This window comes from Alligator mississippiensis, chromosome 1 (genome assembly GCF_030867095.1).
Source record: "Alligator mississippiensis isolate rAllMis1 chromosome 1, rAllMis1, whole genome shotgun sequence".
NCBI classification, from domain to species: Eukaryota; Metazoa; Chordata; order Crocodylia; family Alligatoridae; genus Alligator; species Alligator mississippiensis.
Window position 1 is genome coordinate 485,190,672 of NC_081824.1, and position 19,205 is coordinate 485,209,876.

Sequence of the window (19,205 nt, forward strand, 5' to 3'; positions counted from 1 at the left end):
CCTTGGCCAATGTTGGGAGCTGATTTATTCACCTGGAAGGGTTCTGTTTACCTCATTGCTATTGATTATTATTCCCATTACTTGGAGATGGCACAATTACAGCGCACCACAACAGAAAGCGTGATAACGGCACTGAAGAGCATGTTTGCGTGCCATGGCATACCCTCAGTTTTAAGAACTGATAATGGCCCACAATTTTCTGGATCCATGTTTAAGCAGTTTGCAGCCCAGTGAGACTTTCAGCATGTCACCAGCAGTCCATATTTCCCCTGCAGTGACAGAGAAGCAGAATGTGCGGTGTCGACTGTGAAGAATTTGCTCCAGAAGAAGGAAGATCTCTACAAGGAATGATTGATCTATTGTTCAACACCATTGGAGCACGGGAGGAGTCCACCTGAGTTGCTTATGAGTCGTCAACTCCGTACAACCCTTCCAAGTATGACCAATGAGTTGGTGCCAAAACTTGTCACTCCACAGGCATTTCATGAGAAAGAAACATAAAGGACCAGCTTAGACAGAATTATGACACCCGGCATGCTTCAGGACATGTACCTGCTCTTTCCACTCAGCAAGAAGTTTGGATCGCAGATCCAGGGGTCCAAGGCACCATCCAGGCTAGGGCAGACACCCCTCGTGCCTACTGGGTGGAGAAAACTAGTGATCTTCTCCATAGGAATCGAGACCATCTCCACCAAATCGCACCTCTTTATCACGTTAGGTCTGGACGTGCCTCAGTTCGACCAAAGAGATTAGACCTGTCAAGTAGTTTGGTCTAAACGAATAGACTTACCAATGTTTCTGCTTTGTTTAGGTTCCTTTTGTAACTGTGTATCAGGTTTTCCCTTGAGAAAGGGGGACATAGTAGTTAGGGTTAACTCTTTTATTAAAGACTGATGTCATCCACAGAAAGAGGTCAGTCATCCATTTTTGTTCAGGGATTAGTTGTTACAATAAAGGCTTAATGAGGCCAAAGAATCTTCCTGATGCTTCCTCAGATCCGGAATGGCATTAAAAAAAAAAAGAGTTTGAGTTTAAATAAAATCTGAGGCATTTTCCAAGTAAAGGGTTTCATTTTGGGATCAAAATAAATGATCTAATGTAATATGTTCACTTGGGTGTTGTTCATAGGATCATAAATGTAGGGTCGGAAGGGACCTGAGCAGATCATCAAGTCCAAAACCCTGCCCTGGGCAGCAATGAATACTGGGCTTATCTGACCCCAGGTAGGTAACTATCAAGCCTCCTCTTAAAGACCCCCAAGGTAGGAGCCAGCACCACTTCCCTTGGAAGCTGGTTCGAGATCCTAGCTGCCCTGACAGTGAAGTAGCGCCTCCTGATGTCTAGTCTGAATCTCCCCTCTGCCAGCGTGTGACCGGTATTCTTCATTACTCCGGGAGGCACTTGAGGGAACAGGAACTCCCCCATTCCCCTCTGGTCCCCCCTGGTTAGTTTATAGGCGGCCACCAGGTCCCCTGTCAGTCTTCTCTTGTGGAGGCTGAACAGGTTCAGGTCCCGTAGCCTCTCCCCGTAGGGTCTGCCATGCTGCCCCTTGATCATGCAGGTGGCCTCCTCTGGACCCTCTCCATGCTGTCCACATCCCTCCTGAAGTGCGGCGCCCAGAACTGGACACAGTACTCCAGCTGCAGCCTGACCAGTGCCACATGGAGGGGGAGGATCACTTCCTTGGACCTGCTTGAGATACATCTGTGGATGCATGACAAGGTGCAGTTGGCCTTCCTGACCGTGTCATACATCTGTGGATGCATGACAAGGTGCAGTTGGCCTTCCTGACCGTGTCCCCACACTGTCGGCCCATGTTCATTTTGGCATCAATAATGACTCCAAGACCTCTTTCTGCCACTGTGCTTTTGAGAAGGGTGTTTCCCAGCCTGTAGGTATGCTGCTGGTTTTTACTGCCCAAGTGCAGCACCCTGCACTTGTCAGTATTGAATCCCATCCTATTCACATTCACCCACCCCTATAATCTGTCCAGATCCAGTTGTATCCTGTTCTCCCTTCTAGCGTGCCCATCTCACCCCAAATCTTGGTGTTGTTTGCTAATTTGAACAGGGTGTTTGTTACAATTTAGTTTTTCACCGAAAGTGTTTGTTGCTGGTGCTGTTTGTTGCTAAATTGTGGTTTTTTCCAATTTAGATATTCACTGAAACAGTGTTTGTTGATGGTGTTGGCATTTTTGGCTTTAGAACAAAGACCCTCTTTTTTTGGAAATTTGAAACAATTTTTACTACCAGGAGTTTTCCTTTTTCACATTTCTGTCAGACTATTTTTAGAGAAAATTCACAATCTTAAAAGGCATTTGCAAAATTCTGCACACTGGATAGAGGTTGTTGGCATTTTCTGCCCAGCAGCAGCCTGAAGCCCGTGGCAGGGCGGTTCAATGGTAGCACACCTCACCTATTCCCTTCCCCAAGGTGTCCTGTCCTCTGAGCTCCAGGACTGAGTGCTGCTGGGATTCCCCTCTGGGCACACACACAGTTGAGACTGCAGTGAATTGTTCACAACCAGGCACCCCTCACACTGGCCAAGGTAGGAGCAAGGAAACCTGAAGAGCAGTGGTTCCCAAACTCTAGCAGATTGCACACCACCAATATAAAATGATAAAAGTGTATCACCACCACTTAAGGGTGTGTGTATATGTGTGCACATGCATGTGTGTGTATGGTGGTGTGTGTGTGTGTGTGTGTGTGTGTGTGTGTGTGTGTGAATGTGCATGGTAGGGTGTGTGGGAGGCTTGCGAGATGGTGTGGCGAATAGGGTATGTTGAGGGGTTGTGTATATATGGGGATTGTGGGGACAGGGTGTGGGTGTGTGGAGTCTGTGGGGTGTGGGGGGGGATTTGTGCACCCCTGCACCTCCCCCATGGTGCAGAAGGAGGCAGGGGTGCTCAGGGCACTCACAGCACAAGCACCAGAGGGGTATGGCCAGTACTGCACATCCCAGTAAAGGGCACATCCTCCGTTGGGCAGTCTGTATCGTCCACACTCACTGACCATGAGACGGAAGCCCCACATGCTGAAACCAGCTGCCTTTCCCACTCTTCAGGAGAAGACAACTGGGGCTTCCCTCCTGTGCTGTGCAGCCCCAGCAGGGAGGCAGCCAGCTCCAGTGCCTGCAGCTTCTCCCTCCCCACCCCCGCATGCCTGGTGAATGCAAGAACTGCACGTGTGAGTGGGGAGCACTGGCAAAAGAGATGGCCCGACAGAGGCTGTGCTCCTTGCTGCATGTGCAATGCAGGTAGGGCACCTGTGCCAGGCATGAGTGCCCTGAGGGCAACTTCCTGCTGCTGCTGCCACTGCCTACCAGGGCTGCGTGTCATGAGGGCATTGTGGGGGGTCCCCACACCCCCACCCTCCCTTAAACTCAGACACTGCCCAGCAGAGCTTCCTGCTGCTGATGCCCCCCGGGTGCAGGCTCCGCGCTGTCACCAGTCCCAGCCCCATCTGCTGCTGTCCTGCTCAGAGACAGCCCCTGCTGCATCTGTTCCTGCTTCCTGCACCAGCAGGAGCCTGGGAAGCAGAGCAGGTGCCTGGGGCCCCACCTGGAAGCTGTGCTGGCAGGGCCAGGCCCTTCCACCCACAGGGCTGGGAGGGAGGTTAAATAGATGTTTGGCCTGTGCGTACATGTGGGCACCTTGCTTTCACCCTCATGGGTGAAAGGTCTTGGTGGGGCACGTGTACCACTGACATTTTGTCTGCATAGCACTGCTGGTATGTGTACCAAAGTTTGGCGACCAATGCCGTAGAGACGATGTTCCAGAGGACAGAGCAGGTCATGAAGGACTCAAGGAGGGAGAGCACAGAGAAAACAGCAGGGATGTATCTCCAAGAAGGGATCTGCCATCCATTGGGCAAAGGAGGGGAGGGCTTCCTTTAGTCACTGCACCACTCCTCTTGCCCTCCAGTCTCCCTGTGCCCTGCAGCCCTCAGCACCCTCCTGCTCTCTCCATGCAGGGGAGCTGGCAAGGGCACTCATGGGCAGTGGCAGCAACACCAGGCCCTTCAGCAGCCTCCCCACGTCCCACCCCAGACCCTCTGCCAAAGGCTTTTCTCCCCACTGCTGCCTTTACTCATAGCCAGGCCTGGCACAGTGGTCTCATGTCCTGCTCCTGTCCCAGGAGAACAAAGTCCTGCAACTTCCTCTAGTGCAAAGGCTCGGCTATGTGGGCTCTTGTCTCTGACCTCTGCCCACAGCATCTGGTCCTGGGATCCCTGGCTCATGCCCCCCTTGTTTGCTGCCTGACTTGGGGGCAGCCACAGGCAACTATCAGAGCAGGAGCCCATGTGTGCGGCCAGCTACCTCTGTGTGAACACGCTCCCCTGCCTTCTGCACACTGGACCAGCTCAGGCACTGCCAGGGAGGGAGGTCTCCCTCGCTGCAATCCTCCCTCCCTGAGGGAAGCAGTGGTAAGGCCAGACCCCCTGCCAGGGGGCAGTTACCTGAAGGATACGGGGGTGGTTTGGGCATCTGTGCAGCAGTACATATCCCAAGGATTATTATAGAGTCAAATGGCTGTGGCACTTTAAGGAAGGCCTCAGTACTCTAAGTGGGCAATTACAATGTGCTGCACTTCACCAGCAGAATGTTTTTATACTTTCCTCATCTTTCCAGAGGGGAGGGAGGACCTGCCACCAGCTGCACCGCCTTCACTCCTCCTACAGCACTGCACTCACGTAAGGGACTCTACTGCCTCCTGCCCAGGGTTCATTCAAGAGGGCAGGGTCTTAGCTGCACAGCGAGACAGGGGAGTGAAGCCAAGTGGGACCAACTCCTGCCCCTGAGGCTTAGCAACAAGCTCTGCGTAACAGTGAATCTTCTGAAAGACAAGGGTCTGGGAAGTCACAGAGAGATCTGCCCTGGAAAGGGTTGAGGGTTCCCACGGCACAGCTCTGCAGGGGACACAGACACCAACCACAAGGTACCATGTTCGGTCCAGGAGCTTTGCTAGCAGGGATGTCATGAGAGAATGCAAGGGAGGCAGGGAGGGAGGCAGGGAAGAGTGTCAGGGTGACAGTATTTGGATCTTGGGGAGCATTGGATTTGCAGCTGAATAAAAGGCAATAACCTGTGGCTTAGCAGAGCTGCTGACCAGAAGGCAGAATGGTATGTTAAAAGTAACACTGCAAGACACTTAGGCAAGCATTTTCCTCACAATAGAGTACTGTTGTAAGAGATATAGCTCACTGTGTACAAGAAACAAGATGTAGACCTCTCACTATCATGAGGAGATAAAGCACAAGCAAGACCTTGGAGATGGTGAAGACATCAGCAAGAAACTTCAAGTGACGGAGAGGAGCAGAGGTCAGGGTTTTAGGCATGCGCTCATAGCAAAAAGACATGTAAATGAGTGACATGCAAAGGCAACTGCATGCTAATAAAGTAAGCCGTAAACAAAGGCGGAGCTTAAGGTGGGAAGGACTAAGGGTGGAGAAAAGGAGAGACAAAGGTGGGGTAAATGTTAATGAGTAAAAACAAAGGTATATAAATATGAAAAGAACTAATGTTCATTGCAGCTTCCCAATTTGTTGAAGCTGGTCCAAAGATGTCTCCACTTTGAATAAAGCTGTTGACGAGCAATGTGTGCATCGATCCATTTTCTCCCTACTTGTTGAGCATCGCATAGAGGCAGGGTCTAACAAAGAGCAGGTACCAAGTGCTGCACAGGTCTGCAGAGGCTGAAAAGCAAAACTGGTAAAAAAGGCTAATAGGGTGGCAGTAGCAGCTCCTGGCAGACCCGACTGGGCATGGGCAGGTCTGGGAGAGGGCTGATGTGGTGGTGAGGAAAGGCGAGGTCAGGTAGGAGGGTAGGGAATGCTTCCTCAGCCATAAATGCACTCCTCCCTGCAACTCAGGGCTCATATGTCAGAAGCCCTAGACCAGGAGGAAGGAGAAAGCTGAGAGGCAGCCAAGGAAAGTCCCTGGGTGTCATTTGAAGACAGCTGTCTTGGGGAGGGCACCCTACCATGAAGGGACTTGTTGCCCTGGGATTACTACCTGCTTTTAAAGAAGGATGGGAAATGCACAGGCTCCAAGCCTGATCCAAAGATCATATCCTTCTTGTCTCCTTCCCCTGCATTAGGGCTCACCTCTGCCTGAGGTCCCTCCCCACAATCAATTCTAAGTTCCTCCCCACAATCAAACCTGGGCTCTGGACCCCCACTGTACCCTACAACGGACAAAGCCTGGGGGAACTCTTTCTGCAGGCCACCAGCATGAGGGTGCTTGTGTGAATGCACCACTGGTGGGTGCTGAGCAGGCAGACAACTCCAACCCCTTCCTGTCCTACTGGCAGAATCAGGGGTGCTTCTGGGTGTGGATGTGCTGATTCCAGAACAGGTGGGAGAGATGTGTGAAGACTTTGCAATACTCCGAGAACTGATGTGGCTTCTCCCCTATGAAGATGCACAGGCTGGAGGAGAAGGTGAACCTCTTCCTACACTAAGAGCAATGATATGGCTTCTCTACTTTGTGGATGCAATGGTACTGGGCCAGGCTGGAGGATTGGGTGAAGCTCTTCCCACACTCAAAATACTGATGTGGCATCTTTCCTGTGTGGATGCACAGCTGTTAGACCAGGAGGTAGGAGTAGGCAAAACTCTTCCCACACTCAGAGCAGTGATATGACTTCCCCCTTGTGTGGATGCTTTGGTACTGGGTCAGGCTGGAGGATCGGGTGAAGCTTTATCCACACTGAGAGCACTGATGTGGCTTCTCCCTTGTGTGGACACGCTGGTGCTGGGCCATCCAGGAGGACTGAGTGAAGATCTTCCCACACACAGAGAATTGATGTGGCTGCTCCCCCGTGTCAATCAGCTGATGCCTGGCCAGGTGGGAGGAATGGGTGAAGATCTTCCCACAGACATGGCACCGATGTGACATCTCCCCTGTGTGGATGAGTTGGTGTTGGACCAGAAGGGAGGAGTAGGCGAAACTCTTCCCACACTCAGAGGACTGATGTGGCTTTTCCCCGTGTGAATGCGCTGGTGTTGGGCCAGATTTGATGTGCGGGTGAAGCTCTTCCCGCACACAGAGCACTGATGTGGCTTCTTCCCTGTGTGGATATGCTGGTGCCGGGTCAGGTGTGAGTAGTAGGCGAAACTCTTCCCACACACAGAGCACTGATGTGGCTTGTCCCCTGTGTGGATCAGCTGATGGTGGGCCAGGCTGGAGTATTGGGCGAAGCTCTTTCCACATACAGAGCAGTGATATGGCTTCTCCCCTGTGTGGGTGCGCTGGTGCTGGGCCAGGTTGGAGGAGCGGGTGAAGCTCTTCCCACACACAGAGCAGAGATGTGGCTTCTCCCCTGTGTGGATAAGCTGGTGCTGGGTCAGACTGGAGATGTAGGTGAAGCTCTTCCCACACTCAGAGCACTGATGTGGCTTCTCCCCTGTGTGCACATGCTGGTGCTGCACCAGCCTAGAGAACTGAGTGAAGCTCTTCCCACACACTGAGCAGTGATGTGGCTTCTCCTGCATGTGGATCAGCTGATGTCGGGTCAGCTGAGAGGAAGAGGTGAAGCTCTTCCCACACACAGAGCAGTGATACGGCTTCTCCCCTGTGTGGATGAGCTGGTGCTGGGTCAGGTAGGAGGATCGGGTGAAGCTCTTCCCACACACAGAGCACTGATGTGGTTTCTCCCCAGTGTGGACATGCTGGTGTTGGGTCAGCCTGGAGAACTGAGTGAAGCTCTTCCCACACACAGAGCAGTGATATGGCTTCTCCTGCATGTGGATTAGCTGATGACGGGCCAGTTGGGAGGCAGCGGTGAAGCTCTTCCCACATACAGAGCAGTGATATGGCTTCTCCCCTGTGTGGATGCGCTGGTGCTGGGCCAGGTAGGAGGAGTGGGTGAAGCTCTTCCCACATTCAGAGCACTGGTGTGGCTTCTTTCCTGTGTGGATAAACTGGTGCCGGGCAAGACTGGAGGATTGGGTGAAGCTCTTCCCACACACAGAGCACTGATATGGCTTCTCCCCTGTGTGGATGCGTTGGTGGTTGCTCAGTTGGGAGGACTGGGTGAAGCTCTTCCCACACTCAGAGCACTGATATGGCTTCTGTCCTGTGTGGATGCGCTGGTGCAGGGTCAGGCTGGAGGACTGGGCAAAGCTCTTCCCACACACAGAACAATGATGTGGCTTCTGCCCTGTGTGGATAACCCGGTGTTGGGCCAGCTTGGAAGAGGAGATGAAGCTCTTCCCACACACAGAGCAATGATGACGCTTCTCCCGTGTGTGCATGCACCTGTGCCTGGCCAGGCTGGAGGGCTGCCTGAAGCTCTTCCCACACTTTGTGCAGCAGTGTGGTTGCTGCCTCTTCTGCACACACCGGTGTTGGGACAGGCCTTGCCAGCTAATGAAGTTCTTCCTGCACTCAGTGCAGCGGTGCGTCTTCCTCCCCAAGTGCATGCGCCGGTGCTGAACCAGGGAGAAGAAATGGGTGAAGGTATTACCACATGTGACACAGCAGTACTGACGCTTCTTCCTGTGCACATCCTGGGTTTGGAACAGCTCCAAGCTGCGCAAAAACCTCTTCCCTCTTTTGGTGAAGCGGTGGGAGAGTTGTCCAGAATGGATCTGGTGGTGAGCAGCCAGGGTCGAGAGGCAGGTGAAGCTCTTCCCACACATGGCGCATACACGGGGCTTCTCCCCAGCGTGCCTTATCTTGTGCAGAGCCAGGCGCGAGGGACAGCTAAAACTTTTCCTGCACTGAGGGCAGGGGTAGGCTTTCCCCCTGGGCTTGGCAGTGAGCTCCTGCTTCCCTCTGAGGCCCCCCACACTGCCTTGGTTTGCATGCAGTGTCTCTCTCCAGTGCACCTTTGCTTTCTGCCTCTTCAGGTGTCTCAGCATGACATATTCATCCCTGCACCTTGGCCTTTTTCTGGCTTCTTTCCCTTCTTCACTCCAAGGCCCTACCACAGATGGGACCACGTTCACTGCTACATTTTCCTGCTTTGGGGGCATCCCCTGACCCTTGTGCCATTGGTCCTTCTTTGGGTTCAGGGAATCCACCTCACACATACTCCCCAGGGAAGCCCATGGTGGCTCCAGCTTTCCAGGCCCTTCCTCAGGAGCCTGCTCCTCAGTTCTGCTCAGCAACCAGGCATGTCCTGCATGGGAGGAAGAAACACCAGATTAGTCCCTGCCTTGCTGCCAAGGGGCAAGCACTGCTACTCCTTCTACTGGGATGGGCCTCAGAGCAGGGCAGGGCAGTGCTTGGCACTTCTGTTTCCCCAAGAAAACTAGGTCTTTCGGCCAAAGGCCCAAGTGCCGGGGCTGAGACAGTGCCAGGTCCCTGTGCCAGTCTCATCTTCCCTACTCAGTGGAGTTAAGTGTCAGGCTCTCAAGATTTCTTGCCAAGCTCTCTGCCCCACCACCTCAGGCCCTACTAGATTACTATTTAATTACTATTAAACTGTACCTATTAAATCAGACAAGAGGCCATGTCTATCCTTGGGGGTCTTTGGTGAAAAGACTACTGAGAGTTTCCACAGTTTGAATTTCAGGGGGTGGAACAACACCCGTCTGCACACACGACAGCGTAAGCTATTTGAGGTCAGCACCCTGAAATGGCAGCACAGGGCAGGTCTGCAGTTTCCAGGCTCCCTTTCACCCTGGGCATGGTGCATTTGTGAGAGGGGAGTCGGGTGCAGGGGACAGCCACAACTCACCTGGCCGCAGGTCCTCCGACCTCGAGATTGCCCCACGGTCCTCATCATCACAGACCCAGAGCTCCACCTCTCCTTGCTGGATGCGGCAGATCAAGTCAGGTGTGGGACCTCGATATCCTGCTTGGGCAGTGGTTAGAGAGAGTTTAACCAGGGCCTATCACAGGTGGGGCCAGAAGGACCATTTGGCCCAGGCCTCTCATTCATGGAGGGCCTCAAATTTTGACTATGTTAAATAAAAAAGGAACATTTATTACAAAGTATTGCATTGTATTTTTTCTGTCTTAAAAGTGATAATTTGTTAAGTGTAAACATTTAAAATATACCACAAGTTTTGGCATTTCATTTTTGAATATTCATTTAATTTCATTTCATTTTTTAATATTTTGGAATATTTAATAAACTGGAAGTGGCCTGGGCCTCTCTCGACCTCTGAGAGGGCCTAAGTTTAACCACTGGTACTGGATGCAAAAAAACCAACTGAAATTTGGGGAATGGAGCCAATGAACTCAAGGATTAGACTAAGGACTTGAAGGACAAGGGAAGATGGACATTTAGTATGAAAGGGAAGGCATAGCAGGGGGAAGAGGATGGTCCTTTTCATCCAGGTAGTGGACATATGGTCATAGGAAGCAAACACCAGTGCAATTCCAGGCAAATGAGTGGAAATGAGTTTGGACAGGACACACTAGGCAAGAGAGGGAGGAAATCAGAATAACTGCCCAAGGAATGGCTGTTAGTGCATTTTAAGGCACAATGAATGGCAAATGATATGATCATCGTGAGAAGGCAAAGGGAAATCATGTTATCATGGGGGAAGACTCCAGAGAAGGCGACAGGATCAAATGAAGGAGGAATACATAGAAGTATGAGATGTGAGAGGTCTGATCATGGACAGAGCAGTGAGGAGCAAACGGATTTAAGCCACCAGCCAAATGTCCATGAGGGTGATACTGTTAACACTAGGAAGAAGGCAGAAAAGGATTTTGGAGTCATGCTTGATGCCAAAATGAACGTGGGTCGCCAATGTGGGGACGTGGTCAGGGAGGCCAAACACACTTTGTCGTGCATCCACAGATGCATCTCGAGTAGATCCAGGGAGGTGAACCTCCCCCTCTACGTGATACTGGTCACGCTGCAGGTGGAGTACTGCGTCCAGTTCTGCGTGTCGCACTTGAGGAGGGATGTGGACAGCATGGAGAGGGTCCAGAGGAGGCCATTCACATGATCGGGGGCCAGCAGGGCAGACGCTACGAGGAGAGGCGACGGAACCTGAACCTGTTCAGCCTCCACAAGAGAAGGCTGAGAGGGGATCTGGTGGATGCCTATAAACTTGCCAAGGCGGACCAGCAGGCCATGGAAGAGTCCCTGTTCCCCCGAGCACTACCGGGGTAAGAAGGAACAACAGCCATAAGCTGACTGAGAGTAGATTCAGACTAGACATCGGGAGGCGCTACTTCACTGTCAGGGTGGCTAGGAGCTGGAACCAACTTCCAAGGGAACTGGTGCTCGCTCCTACCCTCGGGGGCTTCAAAAGAAGGCTAGGCAATCACCTAGCCGGGGTCGTGTTATCCCAGCATCCCCCCTGGCATGGGCAGGAAAGTCAGATTTGATGATCTGCTTAGGACCCTTCCGACCCGACCAGCTATGAAACTATGAAGATGACAACAACACTGCAGAGCTCACATGGCTCCAGGGCAAGGCAAGAACCAGAGCTTTACCCAGGGAAACGAGGGCTTGGTAGTTCCTCAGCATCTGGTCCCGGTAAAGCCCCTTGTCCTCCTCTTCCAGCAGCTCCCACTCCTCCCGTGTGAAATACACTGCCACGTCCTCAAACACCTCCCGGAGCTGCAGGTGCAAGCATTACAGCATCAGTGTCTCCTGCCCCGCTGCCCCCACAGCCCTGTCTGCACTCACTCTGCACTACAGCCCTTTGCACACTTAGCCAGGACAGACACGGGTACGCTACTCAGCTGACACGTGACATGCAGGATCCTGGTTTTGTCTGTTTGCAAACTGCAAGTTCTCTCATAAAAGAAAAAAAAGTGCTCCCAACCCATAACCCCCCACCAATCCTGCTGGTGCCCCACACTCCCCCCACAGCCCCCTGGCCTTGCTGGGGACTTGCTCCCCACTGCTGGCACTGCTGGTCCCCTCAGTCCTCACCCACAGCACTCTGCCCAGCCCAGCCCTGCCTGCTCCGCGGCACCCTGGCCGTGGCTGCAGCCCGAGGGAGGTGCTGACTAGTGCAGCACAGCCCACGGGGTGGTAGGGAGGGCTGCCAGCTGCGGGCTCAGGCTCCCGGTCCTGCTGCCCACCTCCTGAGGCCTCCATGGCAGGGAGCAGGACACAGCATGGCAGGACAGAGCAGGGTGGAACAGTTTGGTGGTGGTGCCATGAGCTAGTGCCACCACAGAGAGGCGCCCTTGCCCACAGCGGGGGTTGTGGCACAGACTTGTGCTTCCCGCTGCTGCTGTGTGGGCAGGGGGTGAATCACCATGGCGGTGCTTGGATCGCAGCAGCAGCATCGAGCTTCCCTGCCTGGCCCCACTGAGTCCTCGCCGGCCAGGACACACCATTAATGACCTCCATCTCCTCCTGGCAAAGGAGGGCCAATTCAGTGTCCTATGGGGCACAGACATGTCTTGGCTACCACGCAGCCCATTCTCACCAAGGCACCAGGCCTTGCAACGGAGCCTGATGCAAACACTGCTCCCTCCTCAATGCACACCACATCGTCACTGAGCCACACAACATGGATCGTGGCATCAGAGGGTCATCCACCTGGGCCCCTACTGTTCTTATAGGGCATCCCCTGCTTACAGTGCCCCGCTGCTGTCTACACTGCCAGATGGTGCAATCCCTCCAGGAAAGACTGAATCAACCCCGCTCCAACATCTGGTCCAGGAAGAGACAAAGGCTTGTGGCAGGATACTTTCACCTCCCTGGACTTCCCAGTGCTGGCCTCAGAGCAGCTGTCCTTACACCAAACACTGCAACACAAACCTGAACATGGAGTTGTGCAACCAGAAATCATCTGCAGGCTGGGTTGTGTTACGCACAGTCCACACAGGGACTGTGCAGTCTTCTCCGATTAACCAGATTAGCTGCTGTGTCCCCTTTGCGTGCGGGGGTCTTTACTTACATCCCCTCTCCCAGCACTGTCCCCCTTCCCACCACGCTGACCCCCTGCACTTGGTATCCAAAAGACTCTCTCTATTTAATAGTCTGGTCTGTGCATATCCTTCAATTCAAACCTATCAAATGAGTGTGGAATTGAAAAAACCTGTGCTGCGCCTCTGATTCAGGTCGTTTGTAAGCTGCAAATCCATCCCGGCTTCTGCCTCCCCTCACACTAACACACATAATCAGCAGCCAGGTGTGCAGCTCACTCCTGCCAAACTGATGGGGTGGGGGGACCCTGCTGGCATCGGCTGCAGAGACCCTCTGTGCTCCCCAGTCCCAGGCAGGCGGGAGAGGCCTTGCTGGGCTCAGCTGTAGAGACCGCTGCCCCGGGCTCCCTGGTGCTGGCTGGCTGTCACGGAGTACCCAGAGGGGCTCTTCCCTGGTGCCTCTGCTCTTAAAATGTCCCATTTCAGTGGTTCTCAACCCTTTTTGTGTCAGGACCCATTTGTAAACATCCATGGCCAGTCCCAATCCAGTGCCCCTCACTCCCAACCCGCTGCCCCCCACCCCCAGGTCCCAGCACCCCAGGCTGTGGGGCAGGCAATGGATGTGTTGGGCTGGGGTGGGTGGGTGGGGCAGGGGGAGCCCCAAGCAATCTTACAGGCTGCAACTCTGCCAGCCTGAAAACGAGAAGCAGGGTTTCCCATGATTTTCTCTTTTAAAGGAGAATCCATTTTTAAAGTTCGATCACAAGCCTTTCAACTATTCTTACGACCCACTTTCGCACCCCACGGGCTGAGAAACGCTGTCCTGTTTCATCAATGCCTAGAGGCAGCCCAGGCAGCACGTCTGCAGGCAAAAGCAGTCCCAGCTGCAGACTCTGACCAGACCATCCTGTGCCAGCACCCTTGGCTCTCAACACCCCGGAGCGCGCGCCTGCTAATGCAGCCTGGGGGCTTTGCAGTCTCCATCACCACAGACTTCTCGCTTTTCAGGTCTCTGCTCCCCAAACTCTTGACAGCACCCCTGGCTCCTCCTGGGCTCTCCCCAGCTGCACTCCCACCCCCACCTCCAGCTGGTGCCCTGCTCACCTCCATGCTCTCCCCCTGCTTTGCCGGCCTGCCCTGCCCCTCCTGCAGCTGGCCCGGCCCAGGCGTCAGGGAGCCACTCTGTCCCCGTGTCCCTGGGGAGGGTCTCTGCAGCTCCAGGTTCACAGGCCCTTCCTTTGGAGGCTGCTGACCCGCTCTGCTCAGGGTCCTGGCACCTGCGGGTGGAAGAGAGTGCACAGGTGAGCCCTGGGGTGGGGGCAGGGGAAAACCCCACTCGTCCCCTGGACCGGCCTGGGGTGAAGGGAGCTGGAGGCTGCAGTGGGTGGAAGAGCGGGAAGAAGGGAGACAAATCGTCCCACAGGCTCAATGCTGCTAGAACTTCCCCAGCGTCGGTGGTGATCACAGCACCGTGACCTTGTTCCCTGGGAAAAGATCTGGAGGGTGCTGGCGCTGCGTCATGTCCACATGCTGGGTTGGGCGGGGGAGAAGGGAGGGTGGGAAATGCAGGGTCAGTCTACTCCAGGATGTGTGAAATGCTCCCAGGGGCACCGGGAGAACAAGAGCCGCCGACCTGCTGGAGCACAGACCCATCAAACTGTTCTGGCAGAGAGATTTCTGCACTGGGGGACGGGGCCTCCTGCCACTAGGAAGGGGAGACCCACCACTCCTCACCTCACCTGGGGAAGGGCCTGGTCCGGGGCACCCGCCTGGGGACCCTCCACGTGCCGACATCTCCCAGGTCTCCCCTGTCTCGGGGAGCTGCAACAGGACGGAGGCCTGGGTGGACTGCACCTGGCCCAGCCAGAGGCCACTGGGGACTCATTTCCGCATCACCTGCACCAGCCTCTTATTGACTGATATTATTACAACACTGATCGTTAGAACAGCAATTACATCACTGGTTGTGACCATGGCAGCACGGCAAGAGCCAGTCACCTAAAGCATCTTTCTGACAGCAGCAGTGCAGGCAGCGAGAAAGATCCTGGGCCTCGGACCACCCACAGGGAACAGAGCCCTGTCCCACCCCAGCCACACAGGTACAAACCTTGCAGCCCTGTCCCGGGCAGGGGCAGGCTTTGGAGGCGCTCACCCCAACCGCAGGACAGCCACTCAGGCTCCTAACTGCACGCCAGGACTTCATCCCGCACCTCACCTGCCCCTGGCTCCTTGGACTCATTCAAGAGCCACCGGCTACTGCCCGCTCTGCTCCGCTCGCTGTCCCCCCGTGCAGCGCTTGTTTGGAGCCTGCGACCCACTCCCAGCCCTGTTTTCTACCTAGTTGTCCCCCAAACTCAACTGACCTAAACCCCGTCACCAACACTAATAATGGCGGGGGTGTGGGGAGGTAACTGCTACTCTTTGGGTGTCAAGCCCATGTTAAGCTTGTGCATCAAAAAGGGTAGTAAGCACCTGGCTCCGGGTTGGGTAGGGGCTCCTCCTTTTGGACATGGGGCAGCTCGACCTCGGGCCCTGGGGTTTCCCGCTCTCCTGCCTCCTCCAGAGGCCTGTCCTCACCATGGGCCTTTGGCTGCTGCCCCCGGGAATCACCAGGCTCTGGCAGGGCCCCCACGGGCTGCATCTGGTCTGAGGACCCCTCCTCGACCTTCACACACACGGTGACCTGGGGACGAGATACACGTGTCATTGGGGATCTGGGGGGGAACATCCCCCAACACGTGGAGGGATGGACAGCAGCAATGATGATAAGGGGGAAACCAATGCTCTCACCTGGAGCTGATTGTCCTCCTCTTGGCACATTTGAAACCCCTGGGCCAGGGCCATGGCCTGGGCACAGGTCTCCACGCGGCACCCGCACACCCAGCTCCGCATCTCCGGGGGCAGGATGGCCAGGAACTGCTCCAGCACCACCAGCTCCAGCATCTGCTCCTTGCTGCGGCGCTGGGGCTCCAGCCAGCGCCGGCACAGCTCCCGCAGGCGGCTGCAAATCTTCCCTGGGCCCTCAGCTTCCTGGTAGCGCAGGCCACGGAAGAGCTGGCGCCAGGGCTCTGGGGTGGGGGGCTCATCCCGCGCTGCCAGGTGTGGGGTCGCGGAGGGCAGCTCGGCCTCGCAAGGGGGTTGCGTGGCCTGCATCGCGTCCTGCCCCCACAGCTCTCGGTGCTGGACTGGCTCTGGTCTGGACGACACGAGGGACTTCTGCACCCTCAGCCCCTCCTGCACACCTCTTGGGTCCTGCTCCTCCAGCTCCCGCCGGGAAGGGGAGGCCCACAGCTGCCACGGGCTCCAGCGCAGCAGCCACGTCTCTCCAGGAGGGATCTCACTGGCCGGGGGCCTGGGCTCTCGCTCTCTGTACACTTGTGCACAGCGCCTGTCATCAGTGTCCGGTCTCCAGGAACACCTGTGGGAAAGGAGACTGCAGAAATCTGACCATGGATCTGAGACCTGGGACCGTAATCCTGCCTCAGCCCGATGTCTGCCCAGCCCTGATGCTCCCAACTGTAAGGGTTACAATATTCAGATTTTGGAGAGCGCTGGATTTGCAGCTGAATAAAGGCTTCTGCGTCTCAGTAGAGCTGCTGACAGCAAGGCAGAATGATGCATTAAAAATAGCCTTGCAAACGCTTAGGCAAGCAGTTTTTTAACAAGGTCGCAGTGTTGTAAAGTACAGAGCCCATTGCGTAAAAAGAACAAGATGCAGCCCACCCACTATTGTCAGGAGATAAATTAGAAGCAAAACCTTGGAGAGGCTGCTAAAGTCAGCAAGAAACCAGGAAGAATCAGCAAGTGACTGAGAAAAGCCGAGTTCCTTGCCTTACGCATGCGCTCTTAGCAGAGAGGCATGTAAATGAATAACGTGCATAGGCAATGCCATGGTAATGAGGGCAGAGCTTGTGATGGGAGGAGAAATGGGTGGAACAATGCGGGGAGGGGCGAAGGGGGGTGGATTTTAATGAGCGTGAACCAAGCTGTAGAAATGTGGAAAGAAGTGTTGTTCAGTGCAGGGCCCCGGTTTGTTGGTTGTTTGGGAGCTCACCGGAAGCTGTCTCCCGGCTGAATAAGGCTGTTGTGAGCGCTGTGTGCTGGCGTTTGCTCCCTGCTTGCTCTGGCTAAGGAGTAACCGGATCCATGGGCAATTGGATCATCGTCTCCCTAGTCTTTGGACGCCACATACAGTCGGGGTCTAACACCCACTGCCCCACTCGGAGCAGTGTCGGAGCCGTCCTTCCTGCCCCTCCGGCCCCAGCGCAGGATGCGGGCACCGGGCCGGCTGGAGAAATGGGGCATCCGCAGCTCTCCACCCTTCCCAGCCCATCGGCTGCTCCCTCCTGTCCCCGCCCTGCAGTTAGGGTCACCCCCGCTCCCTGATTGGGTGGGACAGCGCCCAAATAGGAACCGCAAATACTGGACCTGGGCTGCATGACCAAGGACAGCGTTTGTCCCAAATTCACAGTGTCTAGAGGGACGGGAACCCGTGCTTTCCCTGCGCAGATGGGCAGCGTGCAGGTGTGCAAGGGGCTGGTGGGAGCGGGACGCAGGGGCACCAGGGCACTCGCACGCCCGCACACAGGCACCCTGCCGTGAATACAGCGGGAAAGGCTGGAGAGCAGGTCCCTGCAGGGACACGTGAAGGAGGAGAGGCAGAAGAGGTATGTGGGGGCTGGAGCCCCCCAGGGTGAGGGAAGGGGGGGGATGGAGACACGGGCAGGTTCTGGGGGTGGAAATGCCAGCCCAGACCTCTGCACAGTGTGTGGGGGGGTGCTGCCATCCCCAGAGCCCCTTGCGACCCGCACGGCAATGCCCCGCCCCGCAGCACGGATCCGCAACCAGGCTTGCGGGGAGGGGGGGGGGGTCCTGCCTTCCCCCGCCGGGAAGGTGTGCGCGGGCCCTGCCTGCAGCGCCGGGCTCGGCCTGGGCGGCTCCTCCCGCCCCGCCCCGCCCCGCCCGCGCCCCGCCAGCCTCCTCCCGCTGCCGCCGCCCCCATCTCCGTCTTACCTTCACCGTCAGTTCCCCCCAGCACCCGGGTCTGCCCCGGGGCGGGGCGGGGCGGGCCTGTCCGGGCAGAGCCGGGCCAGGGCCAGGGCCAGGGCCAGGGCCAGGGCAGCGGGCGAGCGGGCGGGGGGGAGACGGCGCTGCCCGCACCCGTGTCCCCAGAGCAGGGGCCCGCACCCCCAACTGCCCCCCAGCCCTGCGGGGCCCACAACCCCCTCCCCCCGCACCCGCTTACCCCTCCGCGCTGCGCCCGCGGGCCGGGCCGGCGCAAGGGGATCCCGCACCCGGGCTCGGCGGGCAGGAGGAGGGGCGGGGCGGGGCGGGACGAACCCGCCTCCCCGCAGCAGCCCGTCCTGCTCCCGCGCCTCTTCCCGCCCCGCCGGGGCCTGCCCGGGACGAGCGCGGAGCAGGGCCGGGCCGGGCTGCTTCGGGACAGACCCCAGCGGAGCGCCGGGCTGGGCCGTGGGGCCGCTCCATCCCGTCCCGTGCGCCCCCCCCCCCCCCCCCTGCTGCCCCGGCCCGGCTCTGCCCGGACAGACCGCCTCCCCATCCCGGGCAGCAGGACGGGCCCTGCCCGCAGGAAGGAGGCGGCTGGGACGGGACGAGGCGGGACGGGGCGGGAGGTACCGGGTCCGCGTCCGCCGCAGCCGCTCGTCCCGGCCGGGGCCGCCCCGGGCTGTGGGGGGGCTCGGGTACCGCGCGGGGACGGGGGCACCGCGGAGGGAGCCCGCCCGAGCGGACAAAGAAGCGAGCAGGGCTGGGCCCGGGACCAGGGCAGGGGCGCCTGGACGTTTCTCGGCCAAAAAATTGAGCAGCCCCCATGAGGCTGCAGTTGGGTCCCTAGTCCCAGGTCCTTATTCCTTATTCCCGGTTCCTTTTGCAAAGCTAATCTTCACCCAGTAAAAACTTGTTATTAATGAATTACACATCCTAAAGAGACAGCATTTCATTAGCTAGCATCTGTACTAATTAATATGTAAAATGATATTTCACATCAAGTACAGAGCCCTAAAAGAAAGGTCAGATTAGGATGCGATTATGGAGCAAAATACTTCTTGGGCCACCCCAAATCTCATGGCAATGCCACTGGGGGACTGTCCCAAAGAACCATGACCACAGTCCCGCCTGGCCCAAGTGCGGTCTTGCCGTGCCAGGCTGCCAGTTAACAGCCCCCATGCCTACTCTACTAAGTATAATGGCTTGAATAAGGAACTGACTTTTGGGCTGGGATTATGGCTAGAAATTCTGCTTGGGCCGCCATCACAATATCTCTGCACGACCGGGGGACTATCCTGGATGTCTGTGACCAGAGACTTGTCTGGCCCAAGCTGTGGTTTGGACATGCCAGGCTGCCAACAGACAGCACCCCCCAGACACTGTGCTAAATGCATGGACCCAAA

The 19,205-nt window shown here is 56.2% G+C and overlaps 1 pseudogene; it reads right to left on the reverse strand.

The window, feature by feature from the left end:
* Window positions 1-865: 865 nt before the first annotated feature.
* LOC106739606 (zinc finger protein 135-like) lies at window positions 866-17,724 on the reverse strand (annotated as a pseudogene).
* Window positions 17,725-19,205: the final 1,481 nt, after the last annotated feature.